The sequence below is a fragment of the Galeopterus variegatus genome, unplaced genomic scaffold (assembly GCF_000696425.1).
Source record: "Galeopterus variegatus unplaced genomic scaffold, G_variegatus-3.0.2 Scaffold6095, whole genome shotgun sequence".
Taxonomy (NCBI): domain Eukaryota; kingdom Metazoa; phylum Chordata; class Mammalia; order Dermoptera; family Cynocephalidae; genus Galeopterus; species Galeopterus variegatus.
Window position 1 is genome coordinate 83,969 of NW_007732206.1, and position 7,506 is coordinate 91,474.

At 37.6% G+C, this 7,506-nt stretch overlaps 1 long non-coding RNA gene across 1 annotated transcript; it reads left to right on the forward strand.

Moving 5' to 3' along the window:
• Window positions 1-3,033: 3,033 nt before the first annotated feature.
• Window positions 3,034-4,328, forward strand: LOC103605817. Its single transcript, XR_551816.1, has 2 exons — window positions 3,034-3,293; window positions 4,181-4,328. It is a non-coding gene; the product is annotated as an uncharacterized LOC103605817 (long non-coding RNA).
• Window positions 4,329-7,506: the final 3,178 nt, after the last annotated feature.

A 7,506-nucleotide genomic window follows, 5' to 3' on the forward strand; every position in this document is an offset into this window, starting at 1 on the left:
TTATATCCCATCAGCAATGTATTTCTGGTTTCTTCACATGTATTATTATCTGTCTTTTTGATTCTAACTATTCTAGTAGGTGTGATGTAGTATCTCGTGATTTTGTTTTGCATTTCTCTAATGGCTAATGATGTAGATTATCTTTTCATGTTCTTGTTGGCAATTTGCATATTTTCTTTAAAGAAATTTCTATTCACATTCTTTGCCCATTTTAAAAATGGGTTGTCTTGGGGCCGCCCTGTGGCTCACTCGGTAGAGTGCGGTGCTGATAACACCAAGGCCACGGGTTCGGATCCCATATAGGGAAGGCCGGTTTGCTCACTGGCTGAGCGTGGTGCTGACAACACCAAGTCGAGGGTTAAGATCCCCTTACCGGTCATCTTTTTTAAAAAAAAAATGGGTTGTCTTTTTATTGATGAGTTATAAAACTTCCTTATATATTTTGCATACTAGTTCCTTATTGAATATATAACTTGAAAATATTCTCTTGCATTCTGTGAGTTGTCTTTTCACTTTCTTGATAGTGTTCTCTGAAGCACAAAAGTTTTTCAATTTTGATGAAATCCAATTATTTTTTTCTTTAGTTGCTGTGCTCTAGGTGTTATATCTAAGAAACCATTGCCTAATTCAAAGTAATGAAGATTTACCCCTGTGTGTTGTTCTAATAGTCTTATAGTTTAACCATTTCATTTAGGTCTTTGGTCGATTTTGAGTTAATTTTTTATGTGGTATGAGGTAAGGATCCAACTTCTAGCTGTCTCAACACTATTTGTTGAAAAACTAATCTTTCCCCCTCCAAACAGTTCTTATTAGCACCCTTGTCAAAAAGTAGTTGATCATAAATTGCCTTATTTCTAAATTATTAATTCTATTCTATTGATCTATTTTATATCCTCATGCCAGTACCACCAGTCTTAATTACTATACTTTCATAGTAATTTTTGAAATTAGAAAGGGTTAGTTCTCCAAATTTGTTGTGTTGGTGGGAGGATTGTTTTATCTATTCTGGGTCCCTTTTGTTTCCATATGAATTTTTCTACTATTAGTTTTAAAAGTCTTTTTCTATAGTAAGAATAATTACCCTTTATCTATACCCATTGTAGTGGATTGAATTATGTTCCCACAAAACTCACTGAAGCTTGAATTATGTTCCCCAAGTTTTATGTATTAGAAACTTAGCCCCCACTGTGTCTGTTAAGAGGGTGGGAAATCCTGTTATGGTAGTTGAAAAGTGGAGCCTTGAAAAGGTGATTGGATTGTAGGACCATGCAGTAGTAAATGGATTAAAAATGGTGATCAGGGATGTGGTTCTGAGGGCTTTAAAAGGGGAGAGTCTGTCTTTGTCTCTTTCTGCTCTCTCTGCTTCCAACATCTTGCAATGTGAGACCCCGTGGGTCACTGTTGCCACCAGCAGATGGACTTTGGACTTCTCAGCCTCATAAACTGTAAGCAATAAATTTTATTTTCTTTATAAATCACCCAGTTTCAGGTATTTTTTTTATAAGTAACAAAACGGACTAATACATTATATTCCCTTATATACTATTTTTTTTTTCTGTTCAGTAGTTTTAATTCCTATTTAGTTTAATCTACTAATCTTTCCTTCACAGTGTCTGGATTTGGCTATAGCTAACTTTATGGAATCACAATCTTTGCTCTGCCTAAACCTATGTTTAACTTATATTTAAGGATTAAAATCATTTAATCCTCCCAGCCCTGATCACTATGAAACTCAAACTCTATTGAACCTGAGTCATGATATTTTTTAACCTCTTCTTATGTAAATAATATGAAATATTAAAAATGGTCAAGAATTCTTTGCCACTTATTCCATCAAGAGATGGTGTCTATGTCCTTTCCCCTTCAATTTAGGTGGGCCCTGTGACTACTTTCATCAGTAGACTATGGCAAATGTTCACTGTGTGTCTGTTTCTAGAGGTAGGCATTGTTTCATGGAGTTAGGTTGGAAACATTCATTTCCTGGTTCTGGGAACATTCTCTGGGAGCCCTAAGCTGCCATTTAAAAAGTCTGACTGCCCTGAGTCCACCTTGCTAGAGAGGCTCTTTGTAGGCCCTACAACTGAGGGTCCCATCTAAGCCCAGCCTTCTAGTCATCCCCTCCAAGACACCAGACAAGTGAGGGAAGCCATCCTGAACATTTCAGACCATTCACTGGCTAAATACCACCAAGTGACCCCAGTTGATGCTCATGAGGCAGAAGAATCACCCAGAGAAGCCCGCCTGAATTCATGACCCACAAAATCAGGAGATATAGTTAAATGGTTTTTGTTTTAATTGGCAGTAATTAGTTACACAACAATAGATAAACAGAAATTAGCCTGGGTTAATAGCCACCATGTACTGATAAGACAGATAGAGAAAAAAGAAGCATATAATCCTTTAAAAAATCATTTTCCTTTTTAAAAATAGGTTGAAAATCAAATGAGGAAGCTCTGTAAAGCTCTGTCCTCCTTGCAGGTTTTGGATGAGAGATTGACTGTGTGGGGGGTAGAATGGTACAGAAAAGGTGAGATTTTGAGAAAGTCTAACAGGTATGACAGTTTACTCCTTTACTTTGGTTAATCTCCCTGAATATTCCTCTGCATATACTCATATAATGGAGGAAGAAGAGCTTTCTTGCTTCCTACATTTCTAGGATGGAGGGGGTACTAGAAAGAGAAACTAGAGAAAAATTGTAAAATGTCCCTGGTTTTCTTTCCACGCAGAACCTACTTTGATGCTGTGGATTTGGGGGAGAAGGTTAGGATTAGGACCTCTAAATTTTGAGAAAATGGCTGCTCTTGTGGGACTGATATATCCTCAGAAGTTCCAAAGATCAATTGTCTTCATTGTGTGTGATATTGAAGAGGAATTTGTTATTTATGGGGTGTTGCCTGGCGATTATATTTTTGAGCTCCCAAAATTTAAAGAGTGGACATTGTGGATAAATTTTCTTGCAATTTATAGATGATCTATATATACCCACATACTAAAAAAAAAAAAAAGTGTACATGTTGATTAATTTGTAGTAGCTAATATTTATTGAGTGCTTACTATATGCCAGGTCCTGTGCCATGTTGGATTAGTTAGGATGTAATAGGTTATGCCATGATGTGATAAAAACAAATCCCAGATCCCAGTGCCTTAAATAAAAATTTATTTCTCATTCATGTTTCACAGGTTGGCTGTAACTCTGCTTTGGTGATATATCCATCTTCATCCCAAGACCCAGGCTGACCGAGTTGTCAATATTTGCAACATTGCCAGTTGCCCTGTCAGGTGTGGAATAAGAGGTGAGAATCATGTACACAGAGTTAGCCAAACTACAGAATCTGAGGGCATAGTCTCCAAGACTGCCCTCACTTCTGACACCAGCCACAAGTTTGGGGTTGCCCAAATTACCTGCAGTTTCTATAATTCACTAGAAAGATTCACAGAACTCAATGAACGCTATTATACTCATGGTTCCAGGATAGTACAGGGAAAGAATGCAGATCAAAAACATCTAAAGGAAGAGATGCATAGGGCAGAATCTGGGAAAGTTCCAAACACGAAGCTGTACTGTCCTTAGGACACATCACTCTCCTGGCATCACTGTGTGACAATACACACAGAGTATTGCCAACCAAGGCAGCTCACTTGAACTTCTGTGCCTAGAGTTTTTATTGGGGCTTTATTATAGAGGCACGATTGATTAAATGATTGCCCATAAGGTTGAACTCAGTATCCAGGTTGGCTGACACCACATGACCCAAAGCTCCCACCCCAAATCACATAATTGGTCTTTCAGGTGTGGCTGGCCCCTACCCTAAGACTACTGGGTATGGCCAGTCTCACTCTAAGATCCAGTGTGCCTACCCTAATTAAAGATACTTGTGTCAGGTATGACAAGGAGGCTGAGGACAAAGTCATTTCTTTAGGCAAGGCCAAGTCCTTTCCTACACAGCATACATCAAAACACACACTGGCTTTTAAAGCTTCCATTCAAAAGTAACATATGGTACTTCCTCATATTTCATTGGCAAAGCAAGTCACAAGGCCAAGTCTAACTTCAAAGGGAGTGGAGAGGTACATTCTTTCCATAGCTAAATATAGGTGTTTAGAAATCCAGTCTATCACATAAGTATATTAATTCATTTAATTCTTTCAACAATTTCCTGTTATTATCTCCATTTTTCAGATAAAGAAGCCGAGCCACAGACAGGTTCAGCAACATGCCCAAAGTCACATAGCTCTTAGGGGTACAGCTGAGATGCCTGGCTTTAAGCCTGGGTGCTCTAGCTCCATAACCCATGCTCTTTAAAACCAATAAAGGGGAAAAAATCCTATATCTTCTTCAAGTCTCTTCTCTACATTCTAACAATATTTGGTGAATACTTCTGAGGTGCCAGACACTGGACCGTGACATGCTGGAAATATGGTAGTGAATGAAACATTAAGCACTTGCCCCAGTGGAGCTGAAGTTTTTCCTACTTTCTTCTTGGACAAAGGGATTTGTGGTAGAAAATGAGCTGGAATAACCAGGCCCCACTCCCCAAACATGCAGTTGCCACCAATATCACCCTCCTTATCCCCAGTTAGAATCAAATCTCACCTATCCACTTTTTGAGACTTTGGAGGGGCAAAGAAAGAGGTAAGGGAAAAATGAAGATGAAGATGAATAAAATGAAATAAAAGCTACAAAAAGAACCAATGGGATAACTTGAATGCCACTTCTCCTTATTTAAAAATAGTTAACAAGAGGTACAGTGTAGGCACTGCCCAGTCTGACACCAGCTATAAACTATTGTTCCACTTGTAGCTCTCTGGCTCAGCATCAGCCCTGACCTTACCCCTCACCCTCCAAAGTGAACACCTTTTCCTAGAACTATTGGAGAAAGAATGTGTTTTTTTGGCTGGTCTTGCTGAAAAGACAAAATTCTGGCAGGTATACTGTCTGCACTAGGAATTGACTTGTCTGAGAATGGAGCCACCATAGAGGAAGACAGGAGACATGTAAACCCATCCCTTGGCAACACTTGAGCTCCTGGATCCAGCCGTGCCTGAAGTCATTATGGCCTAGACTTTTCAGTTATGTGAACCAATCTATTTTCTTTATATGGCCAATATGTCTATATATCTATATGTCTGATGTTAAAGTCAAAGAGTCTTGTACACTCACATATTCTTCCACTTTTAAAATTCCAATGCCAGGGCTGGCCAGTTAGCTCAGTTGGTTAGAGTGTGGTACTGATAACACCTAGGTCCAGGGTTTGATCCCTGTACCGACCAGCAGCCAAAAAAAAAAAAGAAGTTTCAGTGCCAAAGAAGCCATCACAGGCCATATACTGGAAGGGGAAAAGATTTGTATTTTGTAAGAAATGAGAATCAACCCAAGGAAGGCATGAAGCTCATGGAAGATACCAATTTCCAAGGCATCAACTCCTGAAATTATCACCCTTTCTATCCACACTCACAGCCTGCAATTTTTAGAAAAGCATGAATAGAAGCAGAAGGAGGAATTGGTCACCAGTGTGTGTGGAGAGACGCCAGCATACTAAGTCTCTTATCTCTCCACTGAAAAGATTTAGTATTAGAAAGCTATGGTGAAGTCTCATATTCCTAAAATTCATTACAGCCATAAAAGGCAGCACCATATTTTCATTAGCTATTAAAATAAACAGTTAAGAATAAAGCCCATTTGGTATCCAATATCCTTCACATGGTCATATTTTTCATGTATTTGTCAAGCAACACAATTTGGGTAATTGCAATACATTTTCCTGTAACTGATTCAGATTTCCACTTCTCTTTTGCATCCTAAAATAATAAACTACAATTTCTCTAGCCATTATAATTTATAAATTACATAGACATGTCACAACATGAAATACATTCTCTTTGTTTATTCTCTTTCCATTTTTCAACTGGTTTTTTATTTTAACAATTCTTGATGAAATCCCTACAGTTGTTGAGTGCCATGGGAGTAAGAGTAGTGTAAAGGGAGGATATTAACATTTATTTGGCACATATTATGTGGCTATCACATCACATATTACTTTATTTCATTTAGTACTGATCCTAATCTTTAAAAGATGAGTTTTTGTCCCCATTTTTCTGATGGGAAAGCCTCAGAGACAGTTATTTGCCCAAGTTTAAACATCTATAAAATAGCTATGGCAGGTACTGTTAGTTGCTTGTCTACAACTGTTTTCCTTCTTCTTTGCTGGCTGAACATACTTCTCATTAAAGAAGTTGAAAATGCTGTATACTCTTTATCCCAGACTTCTTTGCTGCTAGGGCAAAAGCATATTACCCAACCTAGCCAATGGGTCCAGAAGGAAAACCTGCTGGAGAGTTTTGGGAAAGTTTTCTCCTGATTAAAAAATAAAATAAAATAAAACACATACACACACACACACACAAAACCATTTCTCCCCTTCTTGTTTCTGGATGAGGTCTTGCAATGATATAATACTTGGAGCTTAAGCAACCATCTAGAGACCATGAGGGTATGAACCTGAAGATGAAGTTCAATACTCCGAAACACTCTAAAGATGGTAAAAAGGAAAAGTGGTCCTTAATGCATCTTTGATTCTCTAAATTTATTAAACCTGGAACCCCCAAACTCAGGACTTAAGACAGTGTCAGGGGCATAGTAGGTACTTAACATTTATTGAATAAATAAATAAATGGCTTTAACTTTTCAAAACCTGTCTTTATAGAAGGTAAAAGAAAATATCTAACAAAGCTAAATATTTACCTACCCCATGACACAGCAATTTCACTCCTAGGTATATAAACAAGAGAAATAAATGTCCTGTGTTTACCAGAGACGTGCAAATGAGTTCTTAATAGCGCTAAGCTGGAAACAACTCAAATGTCCATCAACAGGAGAATGGATAAATAAATGTTGGGATGGATGAAACTTACAGAAATAATTATTGAGAAAAGAAACCATAAACACCAGAATAAATATGTTCTATTACTTTAAAGTTTAAAACAGAAAAAACTAATCCATAGTGATAGAAGTCAGCAGTTACCTCCTGGAAGGGAAATGGTTATTGACAAGGGGCATACAGGAATCTTCTGGGGTGATGGAAATGTTCTATCTTGATCTGAATTGTGATCACATGGGTTTATACATATGTGAAAAAAATCATCAAGCTATATGCTTAAAATTTGTGCACTTTACTGTATGTAAATCACACCTCAATTTTTTTAAAGGCCAAAAAAAAAAAAGGTTTTGTAAAGGAGGTACACGAAACATCTTTTACTCAGTGTTTATTCAGGGAAAGTATAACCTTAAGTGCCTTACAAAATAATATTTATGCTAACACCATTAAGTAGGCATTATTATCCCCATATCACAAATGCAGAATGAGAAAATCAGAGAGGTTAAGTTACTTTCCGAAATTACACAGCTCATCAGTGCCAAAGTGAGATTTGAATACAAGTTTGTCTGCCCCCCCCAAACCCATGTTTTTTTCTCTGTGTTACTATAAAATGGGTAGGTACCTGCCCAGC